At 38.6% G+C, this 14,407-nt stretch overlaps 1 protein-coding gene across 1 annotated transcript in view; it reads left to right on the top strand.

The window, feature by feature from the left end:
* CNTNAP5 (contactin associated protein family member 5) overlaps positions 1-14,407 on the top strand; it is a gene marked incomplete at its 5' end in the record, with an annotated part of 271,482 nt that overhangs the window by 148,961 nt on the left and 108,114 nt on the right. The window lies entirely within an intron of this gene.

The following is a 14,407-nucleotide window of genomic DNA, read 5'->3' as shown; positions in this document are numbered from 1 at the left end:
GAAGAAAAAATTATTTGATTCATCAGAACATGTTATCCCCTTAATATGCTATCTGTTTTTGCTTAAGTAGATAATTTGCAATTTTTCTTATTAGCCATTACAGCACAGCATGTTTATAATGAAGATATGGTGCACCTCATGCAACATACTGCCCATTCAGTAAGATGATATAATGATTAAATGGTCCATATGAAAGACACATTTCAGTTTAAAAACTGATCTGAATCCTTCCTGAGCTGAAACCTGACAGGAAAATCTGATTTTCTCATAAAGAGCAGAGAGGAAATAAGCAACCAATCAAAGTATTTTATAATTTCTCCTTTGGTTCCTATGGATTTTTAGTGTCTAAATATTTCCAAATCTCTGCAAATGTGTACTTTGAAGTTAGTATGTGGAATAATAGACTCTGTGTTTTTTTTTTTTTAATCTAGCTAAGATCTGAAAAACGTAAATGAAACTGATGGAAAATATAATGTGCTTGGGATAGTTAAGAGAATAGAAAGGTTGCTTTTGGAAAAAGTTATAAAAGCTTAAGCATTTAATGTATTTGTTTCAGACATGTTGGTTAGAGAGATCTCTACTATTGTTTAGTGTAGGAGGGATCAGCCCACTGTGGCTGTGATCTTTTGAAAAGTGAGCATAATCTCTGTTATGTGAGACCTTTGTGCTCATCTTTACATGTTCATGTTTGTTAACTTGTATAGAGACAATACTGACTCTGCTGATCAAACCTGTTTCCATGTTTAACAGCGACTGAATTCAGAGGAACATAATTTCACAGTTGGTGTACCTGAAATGGTAGACGGAATTGGTAACATGCAGCTGATTTAACAAAAAGAAGTAAAATGTAAACTTTCCTGAGAATTAAGTGAAAGAAAGTATTTTGCTGTTTTCTTGGAAAAACAGATTCTTTAAGATCCAGTGAACCACTCAAAGGGAACTTTTATATTTCTATATTGCAACAGAAGAGAAATATTCTGTTATGACGTAGAGGTGCTATGGGTCATTGTCACCAGGCCTAGGCTAGAATCTATGGTTCTACTGCGAGTGTCTTTCTCATCTTCAGTGTCCCAAGGATGACAAGCATCAGTCTGTGATCATACCACACAATTACCTAGGGCAAGGATCCAAACATAATAAAAATCATGGTGCTTTACAAAATCATTGGCTTCAATAGATTACACATCTAAACATAAATTATTCATTTTCTAGTGAAGATTAAAGCACTCTCTTCCAGTGTGGTTTTTTGGATATCCTTAAATTTATTTGTCTGTACTATGTGATCTAGGTAGATCTATAGTAGTTCTGACTTGTAATAGTTAAGAACATATGTTAGATTTGATTTACCTAGATCATATAGTAGATATGATGACAAAAACAGAGTAGATTTTAAAAAAAAAAAAAAAAGAAAAAAAAAATTACAATGGGCAAAAGTGATTCTCTTATGGCTGGAGGTGGTGTATCAGTGGAGGTACCCTGGAGGGGAAGAGAGAAGCCTACAGTAAGGGAAGGCATTGGGCTCAAGGTCAGAAATTCCCTTCATCATGGAAGGATGAGAGGCTCAGTGGTGCCATGGAGGTTGCAGCTTTCTCCTTCAGTGAAACACCTTGTGCTCTCTATCCCTGTCTGATAACTCCAGTAACTGTGCTGAAGCTGTTTTGCATGGAAGGAGGAAAGATATTTGGATTTTTTTTTTTTTTTTTTTTTTTTTTTTTTTTTGTCTAAATCATATAACACAATTTATACATTTGGGGCACAGACTTGAGGGAGGTTAAATCTACAGAACAGATTTCAGGAAATTACAAAAGCTGTTCAAAGTTTCACAGGGCAAAGTACTATTGGTGCAGTACTGAAGTCAGGAGTGGTCATAGCAGGAAGGAACAGCTGGAAAGAGGGATGAAATTCAAAGAAAATAAGGAAAATACAGACAAGAGATAAATCCTTTGTGGTATTTTGCCAACACAATTGACCCTAAGCAAGTGGCTGAGCTGGAGAAAGCCTGAACAAGAAAGTATTTGTGGTGTGTGTTCTTCCTAACCACTTCTGAAGATTTTAGGTTCTGCAAGCCTATACAATGGCATAATTGGTCAGGAGAAACTATACATGAAAAGTCTAGGAGAACAGGAGATTTGAATTAAATCCTAAAGACTTATTGCTGTCTAATCTGCACAGTGTACCCTTGAGTATATTTTCAAATCTGGTTCAAATTGGTTCATTGCACAAAATGTCTGACACTTCCAGTCACTGTAATTCAGCTATTCACTGTAGTTCCACTAGTGTTCCATATCAGTGCAGCTCTGGACTACTGGAAAGTTGGTATCTGGCTCCAGGCATGCAATATCCAGCTGCTCGTTCTCTCTATAAAAGGAGAGTTAAGATTCTGTAAAAGCATCATCTTAGAGAAATGTGATCTCCCCTTTCTTAATTATAAGATTTATTGCTGTGTGCGCTGTAAAGCATGTGTTTTTGTAATTTTTAACGCATGTGGGAATTTTGTCTCTTAATTAACATGTAAATGGGACATTAGTCTTAGTTATCTAAGCAAAAAACCTCTTTTGAGGAATATGCCGCTATTTAGAAAGCAGTTGATTTGTTACAGGCTGGTGGGCCAAACTTATTTAGACCTGGGCTCTTGAAAGCAGTAGTTAGGCAGCTCACTGCAACTTGTGGCGGCTCCTAAAAAGAGAATTAATGACTTTGTTTTGAGAGATAGTAAACAGGACTACTATTGATGCCTGCAGTATGCTTTTGAGAAAGAATCTAATTCTGTGCATATTATACACACGCACAGACACACCCCAGGATTCACTGTATAAAGCAATGAACCTCTCTTAATTTAAATTGACCCATCTGAGGGACTAAGCCTTAATATCTCATTAGATCTTATCTCTAGTATTTGGACTATTGGTGCACTTAAGTGAATTTTCCATGAATGCCTTCGTCTCCCTGTATTTGTTATTTCCACACTTCTGTAATTATTTCTCAGGAAATAAGTGCCCTGTCACTAGCCAAGCTGACAAAGAGTTCACACAAAAAATGGGTATCTCTATACGGATATAGAGTTTTGCCTTCTTTCCATTTGATAGCTAAGGAGACAGTGCCAAGTGAAAATAATTTTGCAGACACAAGTGAACTTGATCCTGTTGCCAACTGTGCTTTGAGCAGGGGACTCTTGCCAGAGACCTCCAGAGGCTCTGTGCAGCCTCAGTGATCCTGTGAATGAGGCCACCCACTAACTGCTCTGGTCCTGGCTGAGTGGACAGTTCAGCATGTACCTGAGAGAGCTGGGATTAGCAGATAACACACTGAAAACTAATGTCTCCTGTGTTTTCAGTAGGATGTTAAGATATTGTGCAATCTGGATTTGAACACAGCAATATGGACTGTCCCGATGATGGAAGAAGGCTAGTTAGCACCGTCTATTGAGAGATTGCCTGTTTCTAGCCCTCAGCTGTAGTACTGGCATCATTAATGTTCCTACTGCTGCATTTGGAGTTGCCTCTGATTTGCTATCCTCTTGCACGATATCTACATGTTGTCCTTGGGTGGTACATACTGCGCAAGGAGAGGCTTCCCTGATCTGTTCATATCTGTGTTTGCTCCCCAAGCCCTGAAAAGTAGTGATGTATTCCCTTCTACATCTTCTTCAAGAAAAACTGTTCCTGCAAACTGTTCCCAATGCCTTGTGGAACAAGAAAGCAGAATCTGTAGGAGGAAGCATCCTGTAGTGATGCATTTGTAGGACTCTTCGCATTATCCCTACTGCCTGCCCGCTGGTAATCCAGCTAACCATTTTTTTTCTTTTGTTTGTAGTATGTATATTTGCTGTGATTTTCCAAATGCTCAGTCTTTTTTGAGGATGTTGCAGTGTGGTGCTTGCACTGCTCCTGTTACGAAGTGTTAGAGGTCATACCTGCCTTCAATGAATTTATTCCAATTCCAATGAGAGGTAAAGGAAAAATGAGACAATATCCTGCTAAGCTATGGAGGTCTGCTCCATATTTAAAAGGAAGTTGATTTAATTTTATCCCTTTTTGTTGTTGCCTTTTCAGAATTTCTGCTGGGTTAGGAGTGCAGGGCCACATCAGGGATTGTTTGCAATACACTGAATTAATAAGTCAGAAAATATAATTTCTTACAGTGTGCTGGCATTTCCCCTCTATGGCATGGTACAGAGTAGAATGTAGCAAGGCAGAGATGTCTGGAAGCGAAGGTGTCAGTAAGTCTGTGGATTCGTAGACTTCTTGCTGGGGAGGGAAACAGAGATCTTTGAGTACCTATGCAGTCTTTTGCAGCAGTACATGTACTATGTTGACTATGTCTGACCAAACGCCATCTGGCATATGCCCAAACAAATAAATGTAGGCTCTCTTTGAATTTAGTTTTTCTTCAGAGTGATATAGATTAAACTAATGGCTACAGGGAATGCACAGCCCTCACTCCTGGTGTTTTGCACTGTAAATATTTTTGGGAAGGGAGGCATCTTCTGGGGGTGACATATTAAACATAAAATCTTCCAGCAAAAAGCCTGAGCAGTAAGGAAGTCTAATGAAAACAGAATAATGCTTTGTGTCTTTGGCCCTTAATCTGTAGGGAGGACATCAGAGTCAAGGGATGGTAGCAAACAGCATAATAAATTCATTTGCTTCTCATAGATGCTGTAAATCAGAAGGGATTCACTCTCTTGAACTCCACAAAGTCTCTAGCTTTAAGCGTATGGCCAGGATCCCTGTCCTTCATCTGCAGGTAGCATGTTAGGGGCTTTATAGCTACAAGCTGAAAAGACTTTCTTAAGTACTTTTGGTTTTGAGAGAAAAACAAACAAACAAACAAACAAAAAAACAAAACAAAACAAAACAAAACCCTACCACAACAGGATATGTTTTTTTTTCCTAATAATGTCTTTGCTCATGCATTTCCCTCCTCAGTATTTTACAGACTTCTTGACCCTGTCAAACAGCATCCTAGAAATGGATTATGGATGTGGTTACAGAAACTTCTCACTTAACAGGGTAAGAAATCACAGCTGCATGTAGTGCAGCAGGCAGCTGGGCTGGCAGGGAGCTCTTCTTTCAGTCATTTTAACACTGATGAAAGGCACAAGGATGCTGTCTCTAGGGGTGCCAGTGCTTCCTTTCCCTAGCTAGCATGTGCATGTGGCAGAATGCAGAGTTGAGTCTTCTTATTCCTTCTCAAACTGACAAACCGTAACCTATTTCTTCAGGATAATGGTAACAAAAGTATTGGTTTGCCTAGTGCTAATATTGATTCTCTAACCTGGGGTTTATTCAGTGTTGTGATGAGCCGTAAACTTAGATCAGTTGCTATTTTCTTCTTGCAGTGTTTTCCCTTGTTGGCTTAGAAGGGAAACATGCTTGCTGCCGTTGTCCTGATCTAAGCAGGACCCCTGCACCATAGCATTGATACCAAAATACCAAGCTCTTACCATATAAAGCCTTTGTTTTAAAACTTGGGGCAACTGGCAGTTCTACAAATCTTGAAATACAAAAAAGTTCTAGTGAGCAAAACAGGTGGGCAAATGTGTCCTAGTGAAGAGCAGCAGGGAATGAGCATATCCTGTGAAGTAAACACTAGCCAGGGTTGCCACTTGGTGTTTTCCTGTCCTAGGTTAAATAACATTCTTACTTGTAAATTTCTGATGCTTACAAACATATTTAGAGCTTGATGTCTTTCTTGAATGGCCCTGTCTATATGAAAAGACACAAACAGGTCTAGAAAACAGCCCCTGCAAAGAAAGATTGATTAGGCTCTGTTTCTTTAACCAGAAGAGAGATTGCTGAAGGATGGCAGCATAATGGTCTTCAGGTGGTAAAAGGCTGCTGCAGTGCAGAAGGAAATAATAATCTTTTCTGACCTGGATATATGGGAAAGCAGCTATGATATAGATTGTCTGAGGAGACTGTAAAGTCTCTGTCACTGAAAGGCTTTCAGAATAGGTTAGATGAGCCTGTGAGAAATGGCAGACACAGGTACTAGGTGATCCTGCCTTGTGGTGTGAGGATGGACTAAGTGCTCTTCTGAGTTCTCTCCAGCTCTGCGCAATTCTGCTTCATTCAGTCAGGCTTCTCCTCCAGATGGAACAGCTGTGTCTTGTTCTTTAGAGGTTCTGAAATGTCAACAATAATAACACCACTTAAGGGGACAGAAAAAAAAAAAAAGATTATACATTCAGGAATTCTGCTCAGGATTTCTCATACCTGTGAGAAAGTTCATTTGGTAGATATATCTCTCAGACACTCCTAAAGCACTTCTGTGGCAGGCAGTAGGGACCATGTAGTCAAAAGGTACCTTTTTTTTTTCTTTACCTGAGTTGAATATCTTCAGTTTGAAGTGTAAGAAAATGGGGGAGAAGGAAGAACACATTCTACTCATTGGTCACTTCCATGATTTGCTTTTTGCTTCTAACAATGCATAATTCATTTTTACAACTGCAGGATGAAGCTCTAGGATTGCAGAATTTATTGCCATGTTTTTTCTTGGGTTTTCTTTGCATATTCCATGATGTCTAGAGTTCAGCTCAGGATGTGTATTTTTCTTTAACGAACAGTAACTTGATTCCCTTCTATTTGGCTCTCTATTTTCACAAGATCTGGTGACTTCTTGGATTTGAGGTGTCTGTTTCTCTTTCAAATGTGGTCAAAATGAGGGTGAGGAGTTTGTAAGCTGTTAGGAGGAGGCAGGGACTGAGGCACTGGATAACTCTGCGAACATCTTTCCCTTAGTAAATCAAACAAACAACCGTGTGTTGAACCCTTCACAACCTCTGTTTCAGTTGCTGAAGTATAAAACACAAATCCAGTTGGATGTATTCACTGACCTCTGCCTTGGCCTGACCAGCCCTTTCCAAGAAGTGCATCCTCTCTAGGCCACTCCGAGGTGATGCTGTGTGCAGCTCTGACTACAAGAGTCTGTCATTCAGGCCTCACTGCTCTTTCTAAAACTGACACTCTATTCTTTTGTGTGCCAGAAACTGTTCTCTACAAGAGTAGATTAAATAAGCTAGGACTGTTCAGCCTGGAGAAGAGAGAGCTAGGCAGGGTTGTGCGATGAAGAGCAGCATGAAGGCTGTAAATAATAAACAAGAATTTCCTGTTTCTCACAGAAAAATCTTACATTGCATCAAATTGGATATTGTTAGACACTGTAGAGGTCAAATATGAAGGAAAAAGCCAATAAGACTTACATGAATTCATAAGCCACAAATTGCTGGAAGCTGGCGAAGTGTTCAGTGGGATGCTCTCAGAATTATTTCATCAGCATGTTTGCTGTGACACTGTCAGAGTGAGGAAATTAGAGGAGAGGCACTGTTGATCTGAAGTGAAGTCTGGAGGGAGGTGATAATCTAAGGATTAGGAAGCCCAAGTTCATTACTGTTTTAAAAACATCATTTTCATTGTGGACAATTCTTTGTACCTCTGTTGTTCAAAACCAAAATATGTTTTGTCATAGCAATTCTAATCTCAAAACACAGTGGAATCTGATTGTGAATTTTGCTAAGTACTAATTCTGCACTGTGTTTTTTCTTACATGGCAGTGGAATAGTGGGGGTGCGGGTCTGTGTGTGGGCAAACAATAGAAGGTATAGCCTGGGGAAAATTCAGACAGCTTCTCATTTAAAAGTAAATGAAATGGGTAGGAAAACAAATATGCAGATGCTGAGAAGTTGGCCACACTGTTGAGAAGCTCTGGGAATTCCCATTCAGCAGTTGGCTGGAATGCCAGATTTTGGGACTAGAAATACTAGCATCAGTCCTGAAGCTGACTTGGTTGTTTGCTGTGTTGGCATCCCTTTCAGAGAATAGATGCAGGACTATGGGCACAAGAGATACTACAGCTCAAGAGTTGCCATGGATATTATGAAAATGTGCCAGAAAATCATTAAACCTCAGTCCAGAAACACTGTGGATTTCCAACCCTTCATCATAAGGCACAGATGTTCCCTTTGGGCTGAGCAAGGCTGTTACAGCAGATGGACCCCTTAGAATACAGCAGCAAGGGCTGCTGTGTTGCCTGCAGCCCAAAGGCATTGGTTGATTAATCTCATCCACTTCTTGAATGTCGTGGGACAAACTACTTTGCAGTGTTAGTCACAGAGAAGAAAATTCCATTTCCAGGACTTCTTGCACACTGTGTGTACACAAAGTAGTAAGATCTCGTGTGGTTTCCTCCAAACTCTGTAAAGAGGAGTGCTTAGGAGTTGTTGCAGTTGACATAGCTTGTGCCAAACAGCTTTCTTTAAGGGGAAACCTGGCCTCGTTTTCCTCTGACTTGACACCTCTCATGGAAATATTCTTCTTTCCTCATGAGATGGTGCCAGACAAATGGTTGCTTCCACCAGGCTTTTGAGACACATCCTTTGATGTATCACATCCTCTTAAGACACATATTTAATGATGATGTTGGTTACATTAATGGTCTTGAACTCCTCAACCCCCATCACAAAGGATGTAGTATTTAAGTATAACAGTGACAGACAAACCTTTGTTAAGGAGCCTGCAATTTCATGGGATTCTGCTGTTCCTGACAGGCTTGAAATAATTTGAAATTGTTTACTTTTTGGTAGCAAAGTTTGCCTGGTCAGCAGTAGGGCTAAGGCAGTTGCAGAAGCATGATGTTGTACACCCATTGTTATGTTGTTGTTTTATACACCATTTGTGCTTGTGTATATGAGGCTAGGTTGCCTTGGGATTAAGAAAGCCATTTATGAGCTGAAACTGTCATTATTTGTAAATGAACTACAAGGGTAGTCAAAGCTGGCTTTCCTTTAGGCTTGGATTCACGCGAATGCATAGATAAATGCATACATTTCTCTCCCTGTCTACAACTGCTAGGGTTCTTTAATCTGACTGCTGCTGTTCGTGTTGATTTTGCGCTGATGAAGCTTTGACGGGGTTGTCCTATTTTTATTTGGCTGGCACCCTGCCCTCACTATAGCAAGTACTGACAGTACTTGTCAAGGACAACACTGGGAACTTCAGTTCCCTTAAGTGACCTGGTGGAGGAGGAAAGAAAAAAAAATCACATTGAATCCACCTTGGTAGATGGATGGATGGAGCATCTTGTGGGACATCCTGGGAATTCTAGAGATCTCCAATGAAGAATGCAAACCTGATCTCCGGTATTTTCTTATGAATCCTGGCAGTGTTTCATCTCTGTAGCATCAGCAGGCAGACACAAGTGCACACTGCTATTGCTGTCCTTATTAAACGAAGATTCATTTGCATATTTGAATTCCTCTAGCAAATACAAGAGGAGAGAGCAGTGTGTGGTATACATAATAATCACTGCAATGGGATTGGTGTTAGCAGCTTAACAAATTAGGGAGAAGCATATTGAGTTGATTCATGAGTTTGCTTCCCTGTACTACTTGAGCTATAGAGCACAGATAGTGTCCTTAGTCCCTATCCTTTTATCTTCACCCATGTTTTATCTGTGAAAATTTGTCATAACATTTTCTTGATAAATTAGCTTAAAGTGTTCTTTTTTCTTACTAAATAGAGCCAACCTTGTAAAACCTATGTTATACCTACTTCCTTTGTAGATTCAATTAGATTTTACTATTGATTTTTATTTGTAAGAAATAATAATAATTTTTTACTTTTTTCCTCCTTTTAGTACTGAACTTAACATTGCTTCATGTGTTGTACTGTCAAAATGGGCCTTTGGGAAATTAATTACTATTGCAGGTGAAGGCTGTTAGGATAAATCTGATGAAAGCACAGTCTCTTTTTACATTTCCCAAATCTCCTTTAAGATGTAAGTATGCCTTGCAGCAGAAGCCAAACTTTATATATATATATATATATTTTTTTTTTTTCCCCAAAGTTGGCCATGCAAACAAGAAAATATGCTGGCTAATTATACCCAGTGAGTTCTAATTTTATCTATTATGGTCCCAGGCTGGGATTGAAAAAGCAAACACTTAATATTGCATTTACCCCCACATAAATACCTGCAGTGCATTGCAGAAAAAATACCTCCACCCCCCTGAAACCAACAAAAAAAGCAGCCAAAAAAAACTACCTCACAATTTGTCATCCATATTCTTCATTCTCTCTAGTATTCCTATTTTCAGTATGTAGTGTCTTCTCTGCAGAAATGACAATTATTATATAGTCCCAGTTATTTTCTCTTTACAGAAAGTCCTCTTATGTTTTCCCTTTTTGGTTTTATAGCAACGAGTCAGATGCTTTCAGATCATACTCCTTGAATTCAGATGATGATCAAACCTGGGATGAGTTAAAGACATCAGAGGGAATGTCATCTGTCCTTTTTTAAAATATTTCTCATTTTGGGTAAATCCCAAAGTAGATTTGAATATTACTCACCTGCATCTCTGTCATCAGCCAAAACAAAGCATTTAGACAGCACATCTTCAGATGCTGGAATACCTGGATCTGTTTCTAGAATTGTTCCAATAAAAGCTACATATAGGAGAGGCTGTCCTGCCTACTTATGAGGATCTGATGGTCCAGGTTAAGACCAACTGCAGAAAGCAGCAAGCCAGGCCCATGAAGGGTGCAAAGCTCTATAGAAATATTGTGTTTCATGGAAAAATAAAGACGGGTCCTTCAGATTAATCTGTCACATTCACATCACTGCATCTGAATTGGAGACAGATAATATTTTAATTTAGTTTTGTTCTTTTCCAGATAAGTTTGGTTTTTTTGTGTTTTGGTGTGGGTTTTTTTTGTTTGTGTTTCTTTGTTTCTTTGTTTGTTTTTGTTTTGTTTTGTTTTTCATGTGAAATATGAAAAGAGTGCTAAATTCAAATCTCATTTACCTGATGCCACTAGAGATCAAGAGCAATGCTGATCTGGTCCTTTAAAATGTGTTTAGTAAATGCTATAAGGCGTAACTACAAACTCCTTCAAAACTCCTTCCTTATGAATGCAATGACTTGTACGTGTGGAAAGATGCTGGAGTTGGAGATAATTTTTGTCTTTGATACAGAGAGGTAGGACTTCCCAGTAGTGCTGGGAAGGGGCTTTGACCCAAATGAAACCCCTGGGGAGAAGGAAGGCAGTTTGAAGGTTGGAGGGGGCTAGTTAAGTGGCTTTTGGAATAGGACTTGAGTGTGGAATTGAGTTTCTGGGGGCACCTGAATAGAATTCACCCCCATTACTGCTCCTTTAGAATCAAAATTGATGGGATGAGCAACGCCATGGTAAATTAAAGGCCAGCTACTGGGATCCATGTAGGATATAATATCCTGTCCTTGTTTGTTTGATTTTTGCAGATGGCTTTTCTGCTTTTGCTTTGTAAAATTATGAATTCTAAATGGAACAGCTGTCTGTACAGGATGGTTTATTTGTTTCCCTTTTTTCATTCTCAAATTTATTTATATAAAATCCTTTCTGCTGATGCCAAGCCGAACTGTCAGTGCATTTACATCTATTAAAAATGTAGGTAGTCTAACAACAAAGCAATCAAACCTTTAAAAAATACCTTTATCTAAGGCATAGATAACAGGTTCTTTTCCCTTCATTCCTGCTGATCCCAGCACAACCTCCTCCTGTAGTTCTGTCCCAGCCACATGCCTGAGGGCAGCTGGCATCAACGTTCAGGTCTTTTAAATGTTCATCTCACAGGGCTAAACAATCGCAGAGTCCAAGAACTAAGGTGGCCAACAATGGAAATAATAATACATTTTAAAAGTTCAGTCATTAATTTTTGGAAATCCCAGAAAGATAAAAAAAGGTAAGTTTGTGACAAACTATTAAAGTGACAAAAAATGTCACGTTTTTCTTGAGATAGTTTTAAAATCTATTCAGTGTGGTAACATAAACAATTTCCAGCACAGAATAGAAAAAATGTCTTTATCACATTACTCTTGTTCTGTTTGTACTCCATGGCTTCTCATGACATAATAAATTTAGGGAAGAAAAATATAGATGGTGTAAAAAAGAAAAACAATGGAGTATGCTACAACATTTTTTTAGAAGCTGTTGTTCAGTTTTTTAAAGTTGCGAGAGGAGAGAGAAGTTGGGAGGTGTGGTGATGAGAAGCAAATGTGTGCTGAGGAAAACCAAAGATCTAGAGAGTGTTAACTCTTCTGCAGCCTGTCTTAATATTGATTTTACTTACCCTTTTTCCATTCCTCCCTCTGGTCCGGTTCTTTTCTCCCTTTAGTTAAGGATACCTAGCCCACTGTTTTGTCACAAATATGTCTGTCTGTGGGGAAAATAAGAGTGCGATGTACTCCTGCGGTAGTTGCTTTTCTACTGCTCTGTGATCTGCATTTGTTTCCCCCTTGATAGAAGCCTGAAGTCGTTACACATTGCGTGTGTAGTAACATTCGCGGTTTTCTCTTCAAAATGCTTGTATGGTCTCCTCTTGAACCCATTCCTTGTATCCAAAGTAATCTTTGGCAAAGCATTTCACAGATTTATGGCTCAGCAGTGAGGCAAAAACTCATGGTGTTGCAATTGGCCTCCATCTATCGAGTTCAGTGAAAAGACACTGCCACAGAAGTACCATGAGTTTCATCATACATTCATGCCTACTATATGAAGTCATCCCTGTTAATTTATACTTTGTTAATTACGCATGAAATAGCTACATGCTGAAATTAAATTAATTTGAGGTAATATTTAGGTAAATGCTTCCTTGATAGAAAAACTTCTGAATTTCATGTGTTTTCTAGTTATGGCATTGTTGAGTTTTAGGGACTTGGTGGTTGTCTGAAAATAAACATATTCACAGGCTTAATATTGAGAGTGTGTGCTCCTTTTTTCTTTCTCTCTCTGATAGTTCTCTATTTTCCCCCCTCTTCATTTAAGAAGAATAGAGAGTGGTGCAGGCGGGATGTGTTGTGCTGACTATAACAAAATCTGAGAGGTGCTTATTTAAATTACCGGGTTTATTTCCAGTCAAGTGTAACATCAAATGTGTAGAACTCCTTCAGTCTTCCCACTCAAGTAATTTTGTCATTGTTATTTCTTCATCGTTCCGATCAAAGGGCCAAATTTTGCCCTCTAATGACTATGCAGTTTGTCCTTTGAATTCAAAGGAAGCACACATACATTTTTGGAGGTGAATGTTTCATCTAAGGACAGTGAACACTTTTGTGCAGGCTCTGCATATTGCTCACTTAGATGGCTAAGGTGTGTGTTTTACAGCTTGGCTGAAGGAGGGAAAATTTTATTTGCTTCATTTATTTCTTTATAAGATTCATTCACCATGATATATTCTATGAATTAATCTGGAATCTGGAAGATCAGAGTCCCTGATCTGTCACAAACTGTCTTAGGCAAATCATTAAATTTCAAAGTGTCTCATTTATGATTCTCGCAAAGATTGATTTGTTTGTTCGTTTCAATTGCAAATAGGTCGAGGGCTGCCTGCTGCAATTTTTTGTTTATGAATCCTTCTGTTATCTTACTGAGATTGTGCCAAAAATGCTTAATACTACTAGAATGCAAATATTAATTGATATTTTAAATTATATGTATTTAAATCCTTCAACAAGAGGATCCAGGACAGTTAGCTAATGGAACAACCTATGATTTATCCTAGCCTTGATTAATTTTAATCATAGCTATTTCTTAATTTTGAGTTCTCTGACAATTAGGATAAATTTTGCTTCTCAGGAAGACACAACTGTTCAGCTAGGATGGGATTATGGTAATTATTAGAGCTGCAAAGAAATTTTGTTTCATAAGCTTTTAGAAGGATTAGTTATCTGACCAAAAACAAGATCGATGCGGTTGGTGCTAATTAAAGCAAATAGACTAAGGAATAAAAAAGGTTTAATTCTGAATTTATGAATATCATTAAAAGCCTACATGGCTAGTTCGACTTGTGCTTTGTGTATTGTTTGGGGAAAAACAAATGTCTGCATTTATAAGACAAGTAGAAATGAGAAGTGACCTTCAACTTTGTAAAGCCTTTGAAAGGAAACTCTTTTAAGGGAATAAATGCTGCTAAGCCTCTGATATGGGCCTTTGGCAAACCACAAATGACTAGTAATTAGCTCTATTGTACTGGGTTAATTAATAAAAGGTAGCCTAAAATAGGCAGAAAGCATATTTGTCCATTATACTGCTGATGTAAATTAGGATAATAACACAGTAGTGTTCTTTTTACCTCTCCAACGAGCTTTATTAACATCAGATGTTTCTTTTCGTCAGCACCCCCGTGATGTGAATATAACTACTGCTGTTGTGCAGGTGACATAAATGAATGTTTACTACTAAACAGAAGACAATATGCTGAGGGCAAGGGTAGGCACAACCAAAGCACAAATAACAGAAAATCTGCTCTTTCGGGCAAAATTCATATATATCACCATAGAGCTGTTGAGACTGCTGTGCTTCTCCCACAGCCTCTGGGACAAAGCTGTTGGGGAGCTACTAGTTCAGGGGAGCTGGCACAGTCTTGCTGA

The sequence above is a fragment of the Nesoenas mayeri genome (assembly GCF_963082525.1).
Source record: "Nesoenas mayeri genome assembly, chromosome: 6".
NCBI lineage: Eukaryota > Metazoa > Chordata > Aves > Columbiformes > Columbidae > Nesoenas > Nesoenas mayeri.
Note: the sequence above shows the minus strand (reverse complement) of the source record. Positions and strands in the feature narration are given on the sequence as shown.